The sequence below is a fragment of the Monodelphis domestica genome, chromosome 2 (genome assembly GCF_027887165.1).
Source record: "Monodelphis domestica isolate mMonDom1 chromosome 2, mMonDom1.pri, whole genome shotgun sequence".
Taxonomy (NCBI): Eukaryota; Metazoa; Chordata; class Mammalia; order Didelphimorphia; family Didelphidae; genus Monodelphis; species Monodelphis domestica.
In genome coordinates, this window is record NC_077228.1 from 403,736,700 (window position 1) to 403,761,727 (window position 25,028).

A 25,028-nucleotide genomic window follows, 5' to 3' on the forward strand; every position below is an offset into this window, starting at 1 on the left:
TTAAAAATGTACCAATAAGGAAATAGTGTTTACTTTCTGGGCAAAAAAATTTCCTAATACTTAAAATTTTAAATGATAAATTTAGTAAATAGCAACAAAAACACTCAGATATACAGACAAAATTAAAAATTATCCTTCAAAGCTGTAAACTCCTGAGACAGTCTGTTCTGAAAATGTTGCTTCTCACAGATGAAGCAAAAGAATGTTAGAAAGTCCTGCCGGCCAGGAGAGATAGGCGAATTGAACCCGGAGGCGGTGACGGCAGCAAGTTGACCCTGGTGACCGAACTCACAGCGGCCGCCTCAGGACGGCGGAGCGGGATGTTACGGGGTCTGGGAAGCTGGTTTGGCTTGGAGCAAGCGTCGTCAGGGGGTGACCCTCCAGCTGGGGGGAGCCCCTAAGAGGTGGCGGAGGCGGCTGCGGGGTGCGAGGCGGTGCAGCGGCCCGGGAAACCACAGGAAGGGGATGAAGAACCTCTTCTCCAGACCAAGCCAAAGGCTTCGGCAATTACCTTTTTAACTTTGCCACTGCTGCTACCAAAAAGATAACTGAATCAGTTGCTGAAACAGCACAAACAATAAAGAAGTCAGTAGAAGAAGGGAAAATAGATGATATCATTGATAAGACAATTATAGGAGATTTCCAGAAGGAACAAAAAAAAAATTTGTGCAGGAACAATATACCAAAAAATCAGAAGCAGCAGTGCCTCCATGGGTTGACAGTAATGAAGAAGAAACAATTCAACAACAAATATTGGCCTTATCTGCAGACAAGAGAAACTTCCTTCGTGACTTTGATCCAATGTATCCTGTTGCTATGATAATGCTTCAAGAAGATGAACTGCTGAACAGAATGAGATTTGACCTTGTTCCTAAACATGTAAAAGAAGAAGTGTTTTGGAGAAATTATTTTTATTGTGTCTCCGTGATTAAACAGGCTGCACAGCTGACTGCACTAGCAGCCCAGCAGCAAGCTGTGGGAAACGAGAAGAACAGCAGCAGAGAAGGGGACTCACAGGTAACAGAGGCAGTACGACTTAAAACACCACCTGTTGCAATTAAATCTCAACTTAAACCTCAAGAGGATGAGGAAGAGATATCAACTAGCCCTGGTGTGTCTGAATTTGTTAGTGATGCCTTTGATGCTTGTAACTTTAATCAGGAAGATCTAAGAAAAGAAATGGAACAGTTGGTACTTGATAAAAAGGAAGAGGAAATAACTATATTGGAAGAAGAATCTGCAGATTGGGAAAAAGAACTACAGCAGGAACTTCAGGAATATGAAGTGGTGACAGAATCAGAGAAACGGGATGAAAACTGGGACAAGGAAATTGAAGAAATGCTTCAGGAAGGAAATTAATTTTCTTGGAATACAATGTGATCTTTAAATGTTCCACACACTGACATGAAATTCTGTTAGCATCCTGGACTCCCCCAAATAAGGAGAAACAGAAGAGCATATAATGACATATTGAAGGATCTGTTCATAGAGAAATAACCAACATTATTTCTTTGTTTAAAATTGAATATAGTTTATTCCTAATAATCACAAATGTATGTTTTACACAACAGTGGCTTATTTGAATATAACTTTAGTTTAGAAGTCCTATTTGTAGGCTATATTGATGCAAATGTAGCAGAAAACAAGTAAAATTTTAGAATACTACATTCTCTAAGGTTAAAAGTGAGACATCATTAATTTATTCTTTATGCAGTTTTATAAAATTTCTTCATATTTGTACTTTTATCACCAAAAGTTCTTTGTACATATGCATTAAAATACTTAATTCTCTTTAACTATTATCTCCTAAATGTCCAAAATCATGCCAAAGAACTTAGAGAAAACATTTCAGAATTACTGTACGGAAATAATTTCTTTTGGTAAGTACTTTCTGAAAACCACCTAGATGCCAAAAAAATTATTTCCTGTTAATTTTTAATAGCTTAACCCTGGCATTATTTGCATTTGTAATTAGAAAAACTTAGTATAACCTTCCTTTTTTAATTAAAAGAAAGAAGTTTAGTCATATATAATTTTAATGATTTTCTTTTTGAATTCTGTGCCACTGTTGTTTCAAATTTTATGGACTTTCCAACCATTTTGTATTAATAGTATTCAGAGATATTTAAGTTCACTTTTTTCATGCTTATGTAGAGTTGATATGTATAAATACTTTAGCTTCACTCATACTAATTAAATAGTTTTGTATTTATAAAATGTATTTACGTTTTTCTGGATAGAGATCTACTAGAATATCACTGCACTGGCAACTGAAGAGTACTAGCGGAAACATTTTTTTAAGGGGCAATACTAATTTCATGTAACGGACAACTGCCAGAGCAGTTGGTATGTTCTGAAACCTTTACATTTCATTGAAGGCCTCTATTTCCTAAAATGGGGGTGGTGCTAATGTTTAACAATTTCTTAATAAGAGAAATGCTACATAAACAACTCAGGCCTGGAAGACGCCCCATAACACATATTGGTATTTTAAAATACAAATTTTAAAGAAGAAATTCATGGTGAGTCATCATGATGTCTTTGTGCTGGCAAGTTGTAAGTTACCAGTCAAAACCAAACCTGGCACCTATGGGCCTAAATTTTCTAAAGGGTATGAATGAATTATATAGATAAACTGATAGATTTTCAAGAGCCTTTCAGTCCATGCTGGGATTCCTTTTGAAGGCACTAAGGTTCAGAGAATGAGAACTCCTCCAGAAGACCTTTCTATTGATGGGAACTAAGGGAAACTTTGTGGTGGTTTGGGGTAATGAAGTGAAAGCGAAGAAAGGTAAGAAATATCTACTTATTGATAAATCTGTGGAGTTTCTGATAGGGGAAACAAAAATAGAAGTTTTTGAGGGGAAGGGACAAGTATCAAACTATAATAAAATGTTAAGATGTGCCAGTGAAGAGAAAAAAACTAAAATAGCAATAGAACCATGCCACCATTTTAATAAAATTTATTACGTGGCATGATTGGTTATTGAATTTAGAAATGTAATTTAGTTATATATTCTCCTGTACAAATGTTATAAATATAAAGGAAATTAAAAATTAATTTAAAGAGCAGTTTTGTAATACAAAAATGCCTTATTTTGTCTGGCATTGTCAGAAAATGATTGTAGATGGGTAAATTTGCTAGATTAACTGAAATATACATGGAACTTGGTAGTAAAAAGTTTTTCAACTTCTTTGTTACAGATAATGTAGATACAGGTCTGTGTCCACATCCCTGCCTCCAACTGGCCTCAGGCTTCCCAACTTAACGTACTTGGAGTGTTTTTTTTGTGCTCTGCCTCACTTCTTACTTCCAATCACATTGTTATTTCCAGTCTTTATCAGTAGGTTCTCTTCTATGCCTTCTTTACTCATCAATTATAATAAAGAATTTTAGGCTTCAAGAAAAAGAACAGATATCACTGTTAAATCAGTAAATTTTATTCTTTGCACAATTCCAAGTCAAAAGACTTAATCGGTAGCAACATACTTACAGAAATAATGAAGTAGCTATTTTTTTCAATGACATAGGACATTTTTCTCACTTGTTTTCCAATTACCATCTTAGAATCCCTGAAATCTGACTCATAGAGTAACAATATTTGACTTCATACTCATACATGTGAACAAGAATTAATATTAACACATGCAGTAACTATTTAACATTGGCTAGTATGAAAATTATTTAAACTGTTTTGGGCAGGTATATTTTAATATTAAACTATTGATCGTATCTATTTGTATTATGGGTTATAAGTGCTTAGAGCAGGAAACAAATCTACAGATAAGAGCTGCCGATTTTAGCAAAAAAGAATTTAAACTTGAACCTAATGTTGCTTTCCCTCTTCATCCCAAACTATAAACCTTTAATTACCATCTGAGATTTTTTAAAAATCTCAGTGATCTTAAGATGAAAATGAAGCATTTATCAAGATGTGTTGCAATCATTATATTTGTATTATGATTTTTTCTATTGTCATAAATACATATTTTCAAGATCAACATTTCCCAAGTTTAAAGTGATATTTTAAGGAATTTTAGCTGATTGTCAGGAAAATAACATTACACATTCTCTTCTACTTAAAGATCTTGCACAATATTACCATGGCCACTTTTAATTATATAATTGACTTGAATTTTCTCATATTATTTAGATATAGATATTTTAATATAGAATTTGTGCTGAGTAGGTTGGGGTTTTTTTGTTTTTGATAGATGGAAACCCTAAAATATTTAGGAATTGTTTGTATTGTAACTGGATATTTTAGTGAGGATTTTCATTTTAAAATTAATATTTCATTATTGCCAATAATTGAGAAAAGGTAAGTTACCTCATAACTGGACATTTTCATGGCCTAAATTAAGGAATAGTATAAAATGACAAGTAATCCACAATTTGTTACTAAGAACAATAGTACCTTTTACTAAAGCTTACAAGCTTATGCTAAATGACAATGAATGAAATATACATAATAAAAGCTTATAAAGCATATATTATATTTACTTAAATATCTGTTAATTTCTCCCAAAAATTACTCATGACTCAGGAATTCATTGAAATATTGATTTTTGTAATTTTGCTTTTTAAAAAATTACTCAGCATGGAATTCATTCGCTACATCCAGATTACTGACCTAATTATGAAATTTTGATGCACTTTATCCTGAATAAATCCTGATTTTAGTGGGGGAAAAAAGAATGTTAGAAAGAAATAGCTAGTGACTGCTAAGTCCATAAATATAGCCTGAATACCTAACGAATATTACCAATCCCTATACACATCTTTCATAGCTTGCTCCTGGTTGTTGAATTACTTGCCCTAGATTGTTGCATATGGAAAGGGCACCCTATCCCTTTGTATTTCTATATTTTTAAACAAGTTTTAGACCCAATCCTCAGGGGCCACTCAGGTAGGATTGTTAACTGAGGGAACAGACCAAATTCTAACAACCCAACCCTGCGATTTACTTGCCATTCAGACTTGGACAGAATGGTAAAATTGAAAGAACTTTGGAGCTGGAGTCAGAGGCTTGCTACTTATTATCTATGTGGCCTTGAGTAAGAAAATTAACTTACTGAGTCCTCAGTTTCCCAAGAGGAAAACAAAAGGGTGGTACTCATGGAGAATGGCATAGGTATTCCCCAGTTGCACCTTTGTTTTGCCAATTCAAATCCTATTTGATTTCCTGTGAGTATGAACTGTATCTCTTCTTCTCTAATCCACAGAGACCATTTCAACTAGATAACTTATGAATTGTTTTTTTTAATGTGCTCATTTGCATCAACAAAACACTCAACTTATTGGTGTTACAAATTTGTGCATAATGAAACACTACAATCTGAATAAGTGAGATTGAAGATCATCTGAAAGAGAACAGAGAAGCATATGGTGGATATAAACAAGTCAAACCAGATACAAACAAAAGTCTGACGGACAAGTGGTATAACAGGCATCATTAAAAAAAATGTATGATCTTCGGGGTAATCATGGCTGCAATCTAGATGCCACACACTTCCTCTCCCCGGCACCAAATGAAATAGACTAAATCAAAGGAGCATCAAAATCACCTTTGGAGGAACAGAAGGACACCCCAGTACTCCCCAGTACCCCAGAGAGGCGAAGGTACGTGGGGTTTGAACATTTCCACACTATAATAAGAAGGAGGAAAAGCTTGGAATGAAACGTGAACTGAGCCACCCTTCCTGCCCCCCACCTCCCTCACCAAACCAGAGTGAGCTACCTGAGAGCTCACTGGGACAGTGAGTGAGTGGGGAATGTCTCTGTCTGGGGGGGCACTCCAGGGTCCTTGGGATCTGGGGACTGCCAGGAAAAAACGTCTCAGGGTGGTTTCATGGGAGAACCCGGCACTGAGCACGGGGGTCCATGGAGCTGTACTCGGAGAGGTTGTGCTGAGCATCTGTGAGGAGCTAAACACCAGGGGAGGACCACGTGCTGATTATCTGGGCTGAACTGAACACCTGGGCAGTTTGGCTGTGATCAGGGGCCCAGCGCTCTAAGAAAACTCGGAAGCTGGGAAGAACTAGTCTGAGGCAACCTAAATTCACAGAAAATCCGCCCATATCACCCAGACCCCAGACCAAAAAGGAAAGGGGTATAAAACCACCAAAGGGATGGCTCACATGGCCCAAAATCAAGCCTCCAGGAAGAAAGGGAAAAAGGTGACTATTGAAAACTTTTATGGTGGAAGTACCCAAGGAAAAGAAGAGAATAAGGAGGAAATCCAAAAAAAAATCAGAACATGCCTCCCAAAATGGAAACTATCAACAAGCTCTGGAAGATCTCAAACTGGAACTTATCCAAAAGATGGAAACCTGGAAAGAAAAATGGGAGAAAGAGATCAGCAGTCCGACAGATAAGACTACTCAATTGGAGAAAGAGCTCGAAGCATCCAATAGAAGGGCAGACAAAGCTAAAAAGCAAAACCAGTCCCTAACGACCAGAATTAAGCAACTCGAAGAAAGTGAGATCATAAAACAGCAGGAACCAATAAAGCAAACCCCAAAAATTAATGAATTAGAAGAACACATAAAATATCTCACTGAGTAGGTCACAGATTTGGAAAACAGAGGGAGAAGAGACAACCTCCAAATTATCAGTCTCCCAGAAAAACCAGAGATAAACAATGAACTCGATAGTATTCTACAGGAGATTATAAAAGAAAATTGCCCACACATTCTGGAGCAAGGGGGCAAAATAGAAATAGAAAGGATTCATAGAATACCCTCTATACTAAATCCCCAAAAGTCAATCCCTAGGAATGTAATTGCCAAATTCAAGAGCTTCCAAGAAAAGGAGAAAATCCTACAAGAAGCCAAGAAGAGGAGCTTCAGATATAAGGGGGCTCCCATAAGAATCACACACAACTTAGCAGCTAACACACTAAGAGACCTCAAAGCATGGAACACGATATTTAGAAAGGAAAGAGAGCTGGGTCTCCAACCAAAAATCAACTACCCAGCAAAACTGACTATATACTTTCAGGGGAAAATATGGGCATTCAACAAAATAGAATATTTCCAAGCATTTGCTAAGAAAAGACCAGAACTTAGTGGAAAATTTGATATCCAAGCACATAAAGCAAGAAAAACATGAAAAGGTAACTATGAAAGAAAGGGAAAAGGAGATAAATCTTATCTTTTCTTTAAGTCAAACTCTCTTCTATAAGGACTACATTTACATCAAATTATATATACTAATATGTGGGGAAAATGTTTTGTGTAACTCTCAAAAATTATAGCATCATAAGAGTAGTTAGAAGAAACATGCATAGGGAAAGATTGGGGCATTAAGAATATTTGGGGAAAGTGGGGGAAAAGAAAGGAAAAGGGAAGGGGGAACCATCGATAACACTAAGATTTACTTCAAGAAATAGGGGGGGACTTAATAGAATAATCTTTCCCATATAAAGATACACATGGGAAGGGGAGGGGAAGAACTCTCATATGAGAAGGAGAGGAAGAGAGCGTGAAGTGGAATTACTTAAACCTTACTCTCAGTGAAATCAAATCTGAGAGGGAAGAACATCTAGATCCAGTGGGATCCTGAATTCTATCTTATCCATTAGGGCAAGAAAGAAAGGAAAATTAAGGAGGGGGAGGGAGAAGGAGTATAAAAAGGGAGGGAAGGAGAGGGGGGAGGGGAAGGGAGCATAAAAAGGGAGGGTCTAGAAAGGGAAGCATCTCAAGGGAGGGGACTAGGGGGACCGACCTAAAGTAAATCACTGGTTCAAAAGGAGAAAGCTAAAGAAGAAAGGTCAGAAGTAGGGGAAGATATCAAAATGCCAGCGAATCCACAAATGACAATCATAACTTTGAATGTGAATGGGATGAACTCACCCATAAAACGTACACAAATAGCTGATTGGATTAGAACCCAAAACCCTACCATTTGTTGTCTTCAAGAAACACATATGAGGCGGGTTGACACTCACTAGGTTAGAATTAAAGGTTGGAGTAAGACCTTTTGGGCCTCAACTGATAGAAAGAAGGGAGGAGTTGCAATCATGATATCTAACAAAGCCAAGCAAAAATAGACCTGATCAAAAGGGATAGGGAAGGTAAATATATTCTGCTAAAAGGGAGTATAGACAATGAGGAAATATTACTAATCAACATGTATGCACCAAATGGTATAGCACCCAAATTTCTAATAGAGAAACTAGGAGAATTGAAGGAGGAAATAGACAGTAAAACCATGTTAGTGCGAGACTTGAACCAACCACTATCAAATTTAGATAAATCAAACCAAAAAATAAACAAGAAAGAGGTAAAAGAGGTGAATGAAATCTTAGAAAAATCTGAGTTAATAGACATATGGAGAAAAATAAATAGGGACAAAAAGGTATACACCTTCTTTTCAGCACCACATGGCACATTCACAAAAATAGATCATACACTAGGTCACAGAAACATGGCACTCAAATGCAGAAAAGCAGAAATAATCAATGCAGCCTTTTCAGATCACAAGGCAATAAAAATATTGATCGGTAAGGGTACATGGAGAGCAAAATCAAATATTAATTGGAAAATAAACAAATGATACTCCAAAATCAGATAGTTAGAGAAGAAATCATAGAAACAATTAATAATTTCATTGAAGAAAATGACAACAGTGAGACATCCTTTCAAACCGTATGGGATGCAGCCAAGGCAGTACTTAGAGGAAAATTCATATCCCTGAGTGCATATATTAACAAATTAGGGAGGGCCGAGATCAAGGAATTGGAAATACAAATCAAAAAACTTGAGAACGAACAAATTAAAACCCCCCAGAAGAAAACCAAACTAGAGATCCTAAAAATTAAGGGAGAAATTAATAAAATTGAAAGTGATAGAACTATTGAGCTAATAAACAAGACTAGAAGATGGTACTTTGAAAAAACAAAATAGACAAAGTACTGTTTAATCTAATAAAAAAGGAAAGAAGAAAGGCAAATTAACAGCATCAAGGATGAAAAGGGGGATCTCACCTTCAATGAAGAGGAAATTAAGGCAATCATTAAAAACTACTTTGACCAACTATATGGTAATAAATATACCAACCTAGGTGATATGGATGAATATTTACAAAAATATAAATTGCCTGGACTAACAGAAGAAGAAATAGATTTCATAAGTAATCCCATATCAGAAAAAGAAATCCAACAGGCCATTAAAGAACTTCCTAAGAAAAAATCCCCAGGGCCTGATGGATTCACCAGTGAATTCTATCAAACATTCAAAGAACAGCTAACTCCAATACTATACAAACTATTTGACATAATAAGCAAAGAGGGAGTTCAACCAAACTCCTTTTATGACACAAACATGGTACTAATTCCAAAGCCAGTTAGGCCAAAAACAGAGAAAGAAAATTATAGACCAATCTCCCTAATGAATATAGATGCAAAAATCTTAAATAGGATACTAGCAAAAAGACTCCAGCAAGTGATCAGAAGGGTCATCCACCATGATCAAGTAGGATTTATACCAGGGATGCAGGGCTGGTTCAATATTAGGAAAACCATCCACATAATTGACCACATCAACAAGCAAACCAACAAGAACCACATACTTATCTCAATAGATGCAGAAAAAGCCTTTGATAAAATATAACACCCATTCCTACTAAAAACACTAGAAAGCATAGGAATAGAAGGGTCGTTCCTAAAAATAATACAGTATATATCTAAAACCATCAACTAATATCATCTGCAATGGGGATAAACTAGATGCATTTCCATTAAGATGAGGAGTGAAACAAGGATGCCCATTATCACCTCTATTATTTGACATTGTATTAGAAACACTAGCAGTAGCAATTAGAGGAGAAAAAGAAATTGAAGGCATTAAAATAGGCAAGGAGGAGTCCAAATTATCGCTCTTTGCAGATAACATGATGGTCTACTTAAAGAATCCTAGAGATTCAACCAAAAAGCTAATCGAAATAATCAACAACTTTAGCAAAGTTGCAGGATACAAAATAAACCCACATAAATCATCAGCATTTCTATATAATTCCAACACAGCTCAGCAGCAAGAACTAGAAAGAGAAATCCCATTCAAAATTACCTTAGATAAAATAAAATACTTAGGAATGTATCTCCCGAGACAAACACAGGATCTATATGAACACAACTACAAAACACTTTCCACACAACTAAAACTAGACTTGAACAATTGGAAGAACATTAACTGCTCATGGGTAGGATGAGCCAATATAATAAAAAGACCATCCTACCCAAACTCATCTATCTATTTAGTTCCATACCCATGGAACTTCCAAATTTTTTTTTTTTACTGATTTATAAAAAAACATAACAAAGTTCATTTGGAAGAACAAAAGATCAAGGATATCCAGGGAAATAATGAAAAAAAATACAAATGAAGGGGGCCTTGCAGTCGCAGATTTCAGATTATATTATAAAGCAGCGGTCATCAAAAGAATTTGGTACTGGCTAAGAGACAGAAAGGAGGATCAGTGGAATATGCTGGGGGCCAGTAACCTCAGCATGACAGTATATGACAAACCCAAAGATCCCAGCTTTTGGGACAAAAATCCACTATTTCATAAAAACTGCTGGGAAAATTGGAGGACAGTGTGGGAAAGATTAGGTTTAGATCAACACCTCACACCCTACACCAAGATAAATTCAAAATGGGTGAATGACTTTAATATAAAGAAGGAAACTATAAGAAAATTAGGGGAACACAGAATAGTATTCATGCCAGACCTTTGGGAAGGGAAAGACTTCAAAACCAAGCAAGAATTAGAAAGAGTTACAAAATGCAAAATAAATAATCTGGAATACATTATATTAAAAAGTTTTTGTACAAACAAAACCAATGTAACCAAAATCAGAAGGGTAGCAACAAATTGGGAAACAATCTTCATAAAAACCTCTGACAAAGGTTTAATTACTCAAATTTACAAAGAACTAAATCAATTGTACAAAAAATCAAGCCATTCTCCAATTGATAAATGGGAAAGGGACATGAACAGGCAGTTCTCAGCCAAAGAAATCAAAACTATTAAGAAGCATTTGAATAAGTGCTCTACATGTCTTATAATCAGAGAGATGCAAATCAAAACAACTCTGAGGTATCACCTCACACCTAGCAGATTGGCTAACATGACAGCTATGGAAAGTAATGAATGCTGGAGGGGATGTGGCAAAGTTGGGACACTAATTCATTGCTTGTGGAGTTGTGAATTGATCCAACCATTCTGGAGGGCAATTTGGAACTATGCCCAAATGGTGATAAAAAACTATCTGCCCTTTGATCCAGCTATAGCACTACTGGGTTTGTACCCCAAAGAGATAATAAGGAAAAAGACTTGTACAAGAATATTCATAGCTGCACTCTTTCTGGTGGCCAAAAATTGGAAAACGAGGGGATGCCCATCAATTGGGGAATGGCTGAACAAATTGTGGTATATGTTGGTGATGGAATACTATTGTGCTAAAAGGAATAATAAAGTGGAGGAATTCCATGGAGACTGGAACAACCTCCAGGAAGTGATGCAGATCAAAAGGAGCAGAACCAGGAAAACATTGTACATAGAGACTGATACATTGTGGTACAATCGAAGGTGATGGACTTCTCCATTAGTGGCAATGCAATGTCCCTGAACAATCTTCAGGGATCTAAAAAATACTATCCACAAGCAGAGGATAAACTGTGGGAGTAAAAACACCGATGAAAAGCAACTGCTTGACTACAGGAGTTGAGGGAATATGACTGAGGAGAGACTCTAAATGAACACTCTAATGCAAATACCAACAACAGGGAAATGAATTTGAGTCAAGAACACATGTGATAACCAGTGGAATCGTTCGTCGGCTATGGGAGATGGAAATGTGGTGGGGGTGGGGGGGTGGGGTGGAAAAGAAAATGATCTTTGTTTCCAGTGAATAATGTTTGGAAATGACCAAATAAAATAATGTTTAAAATTTTAAAAAAATGTATGATCAATAAAAGTTGAGTTGATTATGTCGGGAGAATAAGGAATAACCAATGGGCAGTATATATGTTATCTTGATATCCACACAAAGTGAAGAGAAAAAAAGAAAGAACTCTAGTATATTAGGTAAATCCTATTTGGCAAGTTTGTTGAAGGACAAGAATGAAAATTGCAGAGGATGGGTAGGTATGGATAGGTTTGATTTGAATTTCCATCATTGGAAGGTGTAATCATATGATGAACTGATAAACCATTTGAATATTTGATGGAACAATGAAAATGTCATCATTAATTATCAGTCAACTAATCTATTTTATTTCTGTGGTAATTTGTTCATATGCTACCTTTTTATTTCATCAGTAGACAGAGAGTATGTACTCTGTGGTCTAAGAAGCTGACTTTTCTAAGACTCAGTTTACTCAACTGTGGTAATAATAGATATATATAGATAATAGGTAAATTTTTTTTCCAAATGAAAACAAGACCAAAGAGCTGAAGTTACTCATCCAAGCTCACATCATAGTAAATTGGGGACAGATGTAGGAATAGAGTCCTAACACTCAAGTTTTATAACTCTGTTGTTCTTCCTCCTACCACTTCAAGTCACTGCTGATCTATCCCCTCTCACTACCCAAAAATAATAATTAAAAATAGGTAATAATAGCTTGTACTACCTATCTTGAAGGGGTACTATGGATGATAAACTGAGATAATGTACATAAAAGAACAGAGGAGTCTGATCTAGTAGTTAAAGGCATTGACCTTGGAGCCATGAAGATCTGAATTTGAAACTCACTTCAAATACTTATTAGCTGTATGACCCTGGGCAGGTCATTTATTCTTTCTGATCCTCTGTTTCCTCATATGTAAAATGGAAGTGTTAGGTTCAATGGCCTGAAAGGAAGTGTGGTATAATACAAAGTGATAGTTTAGAATCAGATGGCTTGAATTCAAATCCTGTCACTTTGCTCCTATATGACCTTGGACAAATCACTTAAATACACGTGTCAGTTTTCTTAACTACAAAATAAAAGTGTGGCTTTGTGAGTGGCCTCTAAGCCTTCTTTATCTATCTATCTATCTATCTATCTATCTATCTATCTATCTATCTATCTATCTATCTATCTAGATATAGATATAGATATGTAGTACTATAATCTCTTGGGTCCCTTCTACTTCTACATTGGTGATCCTTAAAGCAAGCCTTAAAGTGTTATACATATGTAATTAGCTCTGTGGTGCTAGGAAACTAATGATGCTAATGGTACTTAATCTGGGTACTTACAGGGCCAGGAGTTAGTTTTTCCTCAGACCTTGACCAAAGACTGCTGTCCTTCCCTTCCTTTCCCTGGGTTCTGATAGGCCACTTCACAAGCATAAGAATTAGTCCCCATGAGGGAGGAATAACTAAAATTACTCATCCAAGATCACATAGTAGTAAATGAAGGTGACACCAAAGAGTTGAAGTTACTCATTTAAGATCACATAGTGAATTAGGAACAGATCTAGAACTAAAGCCTTAGAACCCATGTTTTTCTGATTCTATAGTGTTCCTTCCACCATCAAGGGATCAAATAACATCTGATCCATCTCCTCCTGCTACCCCAAAAGTAAAAGCACATGCCCTGACGCAGACTTGAATAGAATGATTTTTTTTTATCACATTGTCTTCATTGGGTGTGTTCTTTTTCCCCTTTTAAAGGCGTTCCTGTTAAGCATTAATACCTTAATGCTATGTTCAGAAGTGAGAAACAATAAAGAAAAAAATAAAAACAATTTAATTCATGTCTAAGCAGCCCTGGAGGAACTGAGAGATTTTCCAGGTAATCGATGTAAATAAGCGGTTTGATATAAAAATATCCAGCCAGGAAGATCAAAGTGCAGAGTCATTATTGAGTCAATCATCCCCCTCTCCATCCTCTAACTCATGGACTTTAGAAAGGAAAGACATTGATTCAGTTGCTAAATATTTACTTCAAGGTAAATAGATTAATCTCATCCTTCCACCCTTCTCAAGTCTCCTTCCTGATTCTGCCAAGAACTTGGCTTTATAAGGTTGGGAAATATTTTCCTGAGTAACAATTTCTTCTCCAGCACACTCTTTTAGACAGTCAGTCACATATTCCTTATTTTGTTGTTGCTGTGAATGCAAGAGTTGATCACAATTAGAATGATAACATTTCCCTTGTAAAGCACTGGCATTTCACCAGAATTATTTTGATTAATAAGAATAGTTGGGATAGCTATACAAGTGACTACTGACATTTTAACTATGTGCCATTCTTCTCTTACTTTCTCGGGGAACTATTCTCTGTTGAGGTAGATGATTTAGGAATGTAAACTCCTCCAGGGCAGAAACCATCTCACTTTTGTAGGAATTCACAATACCTAGCACAGTAGCTGGCCATAGTAGGCACTTAATAAATCCTTATTAATTGATTTAAAAAGGATATTGATTGATCAATCAACAAAGAATACTATCTTGCAATTATAAAACTCATCTTAAACACATGTTTTTCTGTCATAGCCATAGTCATGAGATAGAGAGCAAAATGTCATCTTTCTTTCTCTTCAGATGAGGACACTGAGGCAAAAAGAGTAAATGACTGAGGACACACAGGAAGTCAGTGGCAGAGCTCAAAATAGAAACCAGGGTTTTCTGAGTCACAGCCCAGTCTTCTAGCCAACTCTGCTACTTCCCCTCAGAAGACCCAGTGCTGATGCACAAGCTAACATTAGTTCACAAAATTACCATGGGCACATTTCCCCTGAAACCAGGCCATGTGCTTAGTGCCAGGATGCATGTGTAAATTGGGTTTGGGCAAGGAGCACCACTAGCATATTTTGGTTCCCTAAGAAGAGGGGATTTTTTTTTTCTTAAAGACAAATTTCCTAAATTTATTGTTTCAGTCTGGAGTTACAAAGCCTCTTTTTATAGTTATATTTCTGGTCCTAAACATTCCTTATGTTCTAAACAGACTAAAAACTAGAATATGGTGGCTGGGGCACAGTGCTGAGGAGGTTGGGGTAGAGAGAGGTAGAGAATTCATTGGCATTTTTCAGTGAAGTATACCTATATAAGGTAATAGGCCACTCTACTATTCCCAGAAACTCCTCTTCTCTAACAGACTCTGATGAAAACATAGTCAGCATGGGCCCAACAAATCTATGAATGAGTCTCTGTCCCATGTGGACAATGCCTCGGAAATATCTACAGGCATTTTAGAAGTACTGTTCAAATGCAATGAACCATATTAGAACAACTCTGGGTAAATATAGGATCCTGAAGTAAGGGGAAATATTAGTGTTGTCAGTAGGATCAAAGCTCATCAAATGAACTAGACTGTCAGCTCTTCAAGGCTCCTAGGGTTTTACTGTTTTAGATTCCTCCTCATAACACCATGAATCCTGAGGGGGACCAATGACTATCCATTGAATTTCAATAAAATCTGGAAAATTCATGTCTTAGGACAGCCACTAAAAACTTGGCCAAGTGGTACATTTGATGCTAAGCTCCTTAGGGCAGAGACCACCTATATACACTGATGTGTAATGCTCATAGCTTCTACTGCTATTCCGTATACCCTGTGTGCATTTAATACATTTTGTTTTATAGTGATAATCAGCATCATTAACCTTAGGTAGCTACAAACGCATTAGATTGAATATCACTTCTAATAGATGCTAATGCCTTTGTGGCATCATTAAACCTGCCTACGTCAAATTTTCCATCTCTAAAAATAATGCTATCCTCAGAGAAATTCTGGTGATAATTCCTTTTCTTGATTTTCCAGAGCCTACACATACAGCTCAATATTCAATTCATATTGATTGCTTAGTAAAAGTATTTATTGGAATGCTACTTTTTAAAAACAAATAAACAAAAAAAATACCCTTACTTTCCCTCTTAGAAGTAATACTAAGTTTTGGTTCCAAGACAAAAGAAAAGATAAGGCTAGGCAATTGGATTTAAGTGTTTTGCACAGGATTACACAGCTAGGAGGTATCTGAGACCAGGTTTGAACTCAGAATATTCCATCTCTAGCCCTGGCTCTCTGGAATGCTGTTCTTAAAGATTGTACTTTGGAGAGGGCATCAAACAACAAAAAAAGTTTTAATGAAAGTTGCTTATATTGATAAACTAGATATAGATATATGATATCAAAATTGACACAGACATAGGCAAAGATATTGATATAGAAATGAGAATAATCCTGGGGAATTAGCTTAGTGTTGCTTCCAAGTCAGAAAGAGTAGGTTTTAAGTGCACTCTCTGACACAAATTGGCTGTGTGTACCTTAGAGAAAAACAAAGCACATTTAACCTATTAGTGCTCCTGGCAACTAAGACTCCACATAAAAGGGCAGCCCAACTCTAATAATACAGATTGAGTTTACTGAATTCAGGATCTAACACCCTTGAACTTCCAAATTCTTGACAGATTAACACCAAGTTTAGAGACATTTTTAATAGAAACAGTTAACCTGAGGCTCAATAGAAGGATTCCACTTTCCCTCCACTGTGACCCCTGGAGCAGTCTATCCTTCTACTCACTGCTACTTCTAAAGATTATCTTTTCCTCTTCTTCCTAATACAAATGACTTTGTTCTTAATGTTATTTAATTGCTAGTACAGCAATGGGCTGGAAAACTATTGCAGCTGGACAGGAATAAAACCTGTGGTGTATTCTATATGTTTAAATATGCTTTGTGACATTAAAATGACTTTAAAATATGATTTTAAATGATTTTGCAAAGACCTTATTTCTCCTCCATTCTAGAGGTTTAAATAGACTTGTGGGATAGCCTGGAAACCTAACCAAAATTTAGAATGTGGTGACATTGTTCCAATAGAAAAAAAGGATACTAAGGAATAAATTTGCAAAGGAACTTGGGACCTACTCTAAGACACAGAAATAGATACAAAATTGCACATTGTAAAAAAAAAAAAGAATAATACTCTATAATCATGCTGGAGTGAAAAAGAACACTTAATTCGGTCACGGGATTTGAGTTTGAATCATGCCTCTTCTACCTAGTAACCATGGGACTTTACACAAATAATTCTCTAAGCCTCAGTTTCTTTACCTATAAAATGAATAGTTATTGGACAAAGTAAATGCTAAATTCCTGTCTGACTCTAGATATGTTTTTCTATGAACTTAAGTCATTTCTTCACAATATTTTCCCTCCAACTTAAAAAAAAGAATATTTTGTTCAATTCATAATGTTCCTCCCTCCTCCAGCCCCAAAATATACATAATATCTGTTTCTCAGCTCATAAACATCTTTAACAGTTTTAAGAGACTGAATCTGCACTTGTGATGTCAGAGTGTCAGGATGGCAGAACTGACATTTTTCAATCCCTACACGTCCTTCTCCATTTAGAATTAGAGCTCTATTAAGATGCATGGAAAAATCCATCAATAGATATGTACTCTTTGGGTGACCTTGGACAAGTCCCCTTACCTCTCTCTGCCTGAGTTTTCTCATAGGTAAAATAAAGGCAGTAATGATACATCTACCTCAAAAAGTTGTTGTAAGGATCAAATGAGATAACATACATAAAGTTTTTGTTGCTATATACCTATATAAATGCTAATTGTTACTAGCTATTAATATTCATAAAATTCAGCTAGCCTATCCACTAGGTCTCTTTGTATTCTCCATAAGGCTAGCGACAGCCTTCTTTGTATATCACTTGATACTTTTTTTGGGTGTCTTACCGTATTGGCAATCAATAAATATTTATGCATTTTAAACGTCCTATGTCTAAATACACTGGATGTCTAGGTACCCAACAAAGAGAAGAAATCTATCAAGTGTCCTCTGTCCCTGCTGAGTCACCTTCAGAGTAAGTGAATGTTTATTCAAAGAGGACAGATGACCTCTTAGAAGGTTGATGAGACAGAATTTCCATGTCTCAGTTCTGTATTTAATTTAATCTACATGATGTAACCCACATCTGAATAGTAAAAGATTTTTGAGCTAAAAAAGAACTTGGAGATCATCAAATCCAAATTCTTCATTTAGTAAATTCAAGAATTTTAAGATCAAGGGACTTGCCTAGCTTTAAGCAACTAAGGGGTATAGTAGATAGATTGCTGAAACTGGAATCAGGAAGATTCATCTTCCTGGGTTCAAGTCAGGCCTCAGACACGTACTAGCTTTGTGACCCTAGGCAAGTCACTTAACCTTATTTGGCTCATTTTTCTCATCTGAAAAATGAGCTGGAGAAGAAAATGGCAAACTGTTCCAGTATCTTTGTCAAGAAAACCCCAAACAGGGTCAGGAAGAGTCAGACACAACTGACCAACAATACAACTAGAAAACAACTACAAATAGGATTAGAACTCAATTTTTTCCAATTCAAAACTTGGGCTCTCACCTGCATCAACTAGCTGTTGAATTAGCTCTCATCAATAAATCATATCATACTGACATCATATGTCACATACATAAAAAACCACGGTCATCAATCAATTACCCTTATTGAACTCAGTGACAAAAGTATCCAACTCATTGGGAGGGCAGGTAAAGGGATAGAAATGCTCACTTCATGCAAAAGTAATTCAATTGAAACACATTGCCAGAGAAAGATTACCTTTAGATTACCATTAGAGAATTTGTTGAGTTCATGGTTTGACTAGAGCCAATTTACAGCAAATAACTTGGAGCTAATGGAAGTCAATCCTCTCTCCCAGATTAATGTATCTATTTGCATATTTTCTCCTCTATCCATTTCAAAGAAAAATGTTTTCACTGCATTATTTTCTACACAGCTATTTTTTATAATCTTGTTTGAAACAATAACTGACTGTGAGGGGGGAGTGGGGAAAGGTATAAAACAACTTGGTACATATTGGTCACTTTAATAAGTGTTTGCTGAAATAAATGGATTTAATCAACAAAATGTCCTTTGTTCCTGTCTGCATAGGGGGAAAAAAGAAAATAATAATAAACAATCTGAGTCAGCGAGGCAAAGTGTATTGGTCTTCAACACTTGGGCTGTGGCATGACCCCATTAAATATGCAATAATCTATCAGATGTTGGGAAGATGGGTAACTTCCCATACTCCCCTCAATAATCAATCAGAGACTTAAATTTCCCAACTTCCTTCACTTTCTCTCTTCCTGTATATGCTCCTAACCTCTCAGATTCTGAGCCAAGTATTGGTCCCTCAGGGAAGGTATAATTTAATCACTACCAGGTACAAACAACAGCAGTTGATTAGGTGCTGTTGGAAAAATTCAACCTTTGGGTGCCTGCAACTGTGGGACTGGCATCTACACAGGTGACACCACCTGCTCCATTTACTATGTCACAAGCACTGTTAGTTTTACTTTCTAAAATGGGGGGGGGGGGATGAAGAGCGATTAGACAAAATATATTTGTCCCCATGATTTATTCAATATAGCTCCAATAGGTTCCAAGTTTTCTCCCAGGGCTTCAGGGATAATCATCAAAAAGACACTCAGATGATCAAGTCCATATTCTCCATTAAATTACCCATTAATATAGGAGCTCCTAAACTTTTGTAGGTGTCATGATTACCTTTTGCAGTCTAGTGAAATCTATGGAGCCTCTTCTATAATACAAAAGATAAAATACACGAGATTACTAAGGAAACCAATTATATTGAAATACAATTAGCAAAATTTTAAAAATTAATTTCACAGACTTCAAGTTAATTATTTTTCATATGCCTCTCTCTCAAATTAAAACTTTAATATAGCTCTATAATAATATATCACACTATCAGAATTCATGAAAAGGGCTGGGCTAAAGTTAATCCTTGCCCTATGAAAAAACAGTAAAGCAGTGTGAATATTGAGAAAACTTTTAATCTAATTAAAAGAACTGCTTCACAAGCACATTAGCAAGAGCTATTGGCATACAATAAGCAAATGTGCTAGTTATAAATTATTCTTATCTAAAAGAAAAAAAATCATCATTTTCCCTAGCATACTCATGTGTCCTTTAGATCATCTCCTAGGTATTGTCTTGGAGTAAGGGTTAGAAAACTATACCCCAATGATCAAATCCAATCCAATTTGTTTTTTGCTTTTTCAAACTTCCGTAAGGTCCACAATCCTCCTAGCCAACCAGGTTGCCAATCTTGCTATCAGTCCTTAACTGCTCATTCTCCTTCATCCCCTATAACTGATCAGTTGCCAACTCTTATTTCAGCCTCCACATCATCATCGTTCATAACACACCTCTTTTTTCTAGTCACATAGCCAACACCATAATTCAAACACTCATCACCTCTCACCTGGATTTTTTCAATAGCTACTAATTAGTTCCCCTTCCTCAAGTCTCTCACATCTCCAATCCATCAGCCATATAATGGCCAAAGTGATCTCCCTAAAGCCCAGTAACTGCCTGCTCAATAAGCTTCTGATTATCACTATTGTCTCTGCTTTGTGTTTTAGGATCACTTATTTCATCTTTATCTCATCCTTTATCAATTCCCATTTTTATAAGTTTTCTAGCATGCATAACTATGGGTATAATATATACACATATATATATTATGTGTGTATGTATAAAAACATGTTTCCCTAACATTTTCTTTTTTCTTATATACATATGTATGCATTGTATATGTAAAATAAGGAAATTTAGGGGAAACATGATTTTTTTGTACTGGCAATTAAAAAAAAATAAAGACCATTAATACACCGAATAAAGCAGTGGACTTGGTGTCAGAAAGTACTTGTCCTAATCCCTTCTCTGATACTCACCAGCTGTTTGATGCTGGGCAAGTCATTTAGCCTCTCCCAGACTCAGGTTTTTTTTGTTGTTGTAAAATGGGTATCATAATTGTGCTTGCCTTGTAAGGTTTTTAAAGGATCACATGAGACAGTTTATGCAAAATGTTTACCAGTCTTAAAGACTATACAAATGTTAGTTGTCATGGTGGTGTTGTTATTGTTCATGACTGAGGTGAAAAGAAGATCAATAAATTGGCATTCACTCCTCTTTTCCAGACCATCTGCCTCCTTCCTTCTCCACCTGAATTCTTTTCCTTCTTCCTTCATTTGAAGTTGGATATTTTCCTATCCTACTTTGTCGAAAGCAAATTATTTTATTTGCCAGCAAACCTCAAATGTTAGAGTAGAAGGGAACCTTGATGACTATCTAGTTAAATTATCATTTGACAGATGAAGAAACTGAAGTTCAGAGAGACTAAACAATTTGTTCAGGATCATCTCTTGGTAAGAAATGGGGTAAGAAGTACCACAGAAGTTTCTCAACTCTCCATCTACAATGTTTTCTAATATGCCACATAGTTGAAATAGCACTGGTTCTGAGTTCACTTCTATCTCTGACATTCACTAACTAACTAAGAGGCAAGCCCCTTAGCCTCTTTCAGCCTCAGTTTCCCCAGTCTGTCAAATGAGATAATTGGACCATGTGGCCTGTGGGGCCAATCAGCAATCCTATAAGCTCTAGATCTATGATTCTACTATCTTATTACTAAATGCTATTTATTGGTCAATGGCAATGGGTAAACACTGTAGCAGTTATCCCAACCTAAAGAAGCTTTCTGAACCTTTACCACTGCATGGCAATGAAATTTAAAACTCTAACATTATATGTGAAAGAAAAATATATTCCCCAAATAAAATACCTTTCAATTATTTGACAACATCTAGGTTTGAACTATAATTCTGTTTCTTACAATGTGTGATCTTGAGCAAGATCTGGCCTCTGGTTTCAGTTTCTTTATCTGTTCAAAAAAATTCCTTATATTTCCTTCCAACTTTAAATCATTTTGTTTTCAATTTACCTTACCTCTCTTATGTTTACATTTGTGTATATAGTTACATATTGCACCCCCATTAGAATCTCTAACATTTTAATATAAAAGTCCTTTTAATAAGGATTTTTTAATCTTTATTTTTTATTTTACCTTCATTATCAATATTTTCCCCTTTTCTTTGGAGCCTCAGATCTTACCATAATGAATGACTAGCACATAGTAATTGCTTAATAATTTTTTACTGACATGGCTTCATCCTTTGTGTCTCATATAATGTCATACAAAGTCTTTATAGAAATTATTTCGTGAAACTTTCAAGAAGATAACCAGGACAAAAGTAGAGGGATAGGATGGGAGACATAAATTACAAAGAAATTGGTCACTGACTACTGTACCAACGTTGGGTAAATCATTGTTCTCTACTAAAAGGGCATAAGAAGTAAAAAAAAATAGTTAAGGTTGCTAAGGAAATGGTGAATCAGGATCATAGTAGAATATGCCAACATATTCTGCCCATATCTCTATTTTTAAATCCTTCTAGTCCACAGTTTCCCTATCTGTAAAATTGGGAGGCTAGGCTAAATGATCTCAAAGATCTTTTCCATGTCTGAAAGTTTGTGATTCTAAGAATAAACATATCTTGGAAAAGGGAGGAATTGCATAAGTAAATATATTATTCACTAGTCCTCAGCTTTGCTGATCAACCCCCTCTCAAATCTAGTTTAAAGTCTTCCTAATTAGATTAGTCAGCCAGCTTCTGAAAGCAATATTCCTTATCTGCATCTTCTGTGAGGCATTGGTTGCCATAGTTCACATGGAAATGTGTCTCTATTATTTGCTGCCAATGAGTGGGGAGCTCTTGGTACTTAGTTCCACGCTGTTCATATGTATTATTCAGGATGCAGTGATGAGAGTGATATGGTTCAGTTATTCCAGGAAATGGCATTTATGTATAATCCATGGGCTGCTTTTAAAAAATGGACAACACTACCTTTGCAACAAACTATAGACAAACCTTTTCTTCCTGTAATCATTATTCATTGTTTTCTTAATTAAATCTTCACCTTTTCTACCAGCTAAATATCCATTACAAAATGCTATAATCACAGACCAATATTCAGATCACTTAAATTCACTAATTTTATGTAACTTTTAAAAGGATTTTTTTTATTCCTCTTCTCTCTGTGTCACATACACAGAGTTTATTTCTTTGCATTTAACATGGTAGTATCGATATTATCTTTCCATCTGCGTTCCCACTGAATGCCTTTCTGGTCTTCTCAGTATGTTAATTTCTTAATTGATGCTCTTTACTTTCTTCATTCCATTCTCTTTTTTGTACAACTATTACTAACCTTCCCTTCCCATCTCCCAAGTCCTTCTCTCACCAAATAAAATTGTTAACCTGTCATAAAAGTATAATCAAACAAAATGAAAACTCATGATCATGTTTGGAAATTTATGTCTCATTCTCAAGTCCATCCCTACTCACCCCATATTCAATCTATCATGAAATCATAGGCTCTTCTTGGTCATTTTGCCCAGACCTGGTTCTGATCTGTGGCCCAGTAACCTTGCATATAACCTACTCTTTGTTTCTTTATTAATCCCCCTACTTCTGTTTTATTTTCTTTTCCAAGTTATCCCATACAAAGCAATAGAAATACTTACATTGTGTCTGCAGGTGCAATGGAAACAGCCTTCTACCTTAAGTTAGAAGACATAGGTTCGAGTGACATATCTATCACTTACTAACTGGGTGACCTTAGTAACCCATTACATTGGCTCTCAGAGTTCCAATTTTCATCATGTCCATAAGGAAAGGGTCCAATGTCCCTTCCAGTTCTAAAGATTTATGATCATAAAGATTATTTTTATTTCCTTTTTCTAAGTCTTATAATGACTCCAAATTGGTCTTCATATCAAATTTAAACTCCCCAGTCTTGGCTATAAATGTTTTTTTCAAACTGTCCCTTTGAACCAATGACCCTTTTTGCCTCCTGAAGCCATACTACAAACACCCTCTGCCCTGTCAATTCTCTCTGAATTCACAGTTAATTCACAGTTGGGAAGTTACCTCTATCTTCTTGTCTTCCCTTAAAATGAAAGCTATATTCAAGACTTATTTCCTCTCTTCTGAGAAGTCCTACCAGACCAGCAACAAGGATATATAGTCACTTCTGCAACTGCCAGTCTTTTTCATCATCCTTCTCAACACCCTCGGATACCACTTTATATGTCTCTATATGGTTCTTTCTAGATCTTTTTTCTCTGTCTTAGATTTTGAGCTTCTCTAGGACAGAGACACTGAAATGAAAACTGTGTACAATAAGTATGGTGATAGCAGTAGCTCACATTTATATATTACTTTAAAGTCTGAAATGTATTTTACATGTACATTTACAATATTTACATATATTATTTCATTCTATCCACATAACCCTGGAAAGGAGGGACTATTATCATTATTCCCACTTCATCTATGAGGAAACTGAATCAGGTTAAGTAATTTGTTTAAGAAAACACAGCCATTTAGTGTTGTGGGCAAGATTTGAACTCAGATCTTTCTAATACAATCATTATATAGAAGCTGTTTCAGAAAACTGAGCAGTTAAGAAATGGTATAAATATTCTAAGTTAAATAATTTGTTATTTTAAAAGGCAGGACACCACTTAAAAATGACATTTATAAGTCTCATGTAAAAGCCTCAAATTCCTGAATCCTTCTTGTAGGTATATCTCTACAGATATGTCTTTCTAGTCAGTTATGAAATTTGGTTTTGCTTGTTATGACTCCCTAAAACAGTCTGTTTGTTTGTTTTGTACAGGATCAGAGCACTATAAATGAAAAAAAAAAACTTCTTGAGGGATAATGAAATAGCTGATAGTTTTTGGTTTCAATGAAAGCTCAACTGCTTTGTTTCCACTGCACTGGGTACTGAACATGCCCAGATGTTAAAAGGACAACAAAAGACAGCAAAGGCTGAGTGAGAATGAAAGGACAATTAAGATTAGGCATATTGTTAAAATGTGAGTTTGGAAAAACATGGTGGCAGTTTAGATGCAGGACTCTTCCTCTCCTCACCACCTACTGATACATAATACCTCAAAAAGCCAAAAAAACCCCAACCCAAATTCATATGAACTAAAATACTCTACAGTAGGACACAGAATTGAAGGTACATAGGATTTGGGAATTTCCACAACATAAGGGGATAAAAAAGCTTTCACCAAAATGCAAAGTGATCCACCCTCCCCCACCCTACCTATGGAGACAAAATCAGAGCCAGTATA

At 35.9% G+C, this 25,028-nt stretch overlaps 1 pseudogene; it reads left to right on the forward strand.

The window, feature by feature from the left end:
* The first annotated feature begins 257 nt into the window (after nucleotides 1-257).
* LOC100619725 (synapse-associated protein 1-like) lies at nucleotides 258-1,796 on the forward strand (annotated as a pseudogene).
* Nucleotides 1,797-25,028: the final 23,232 nt, after the last annotated feature.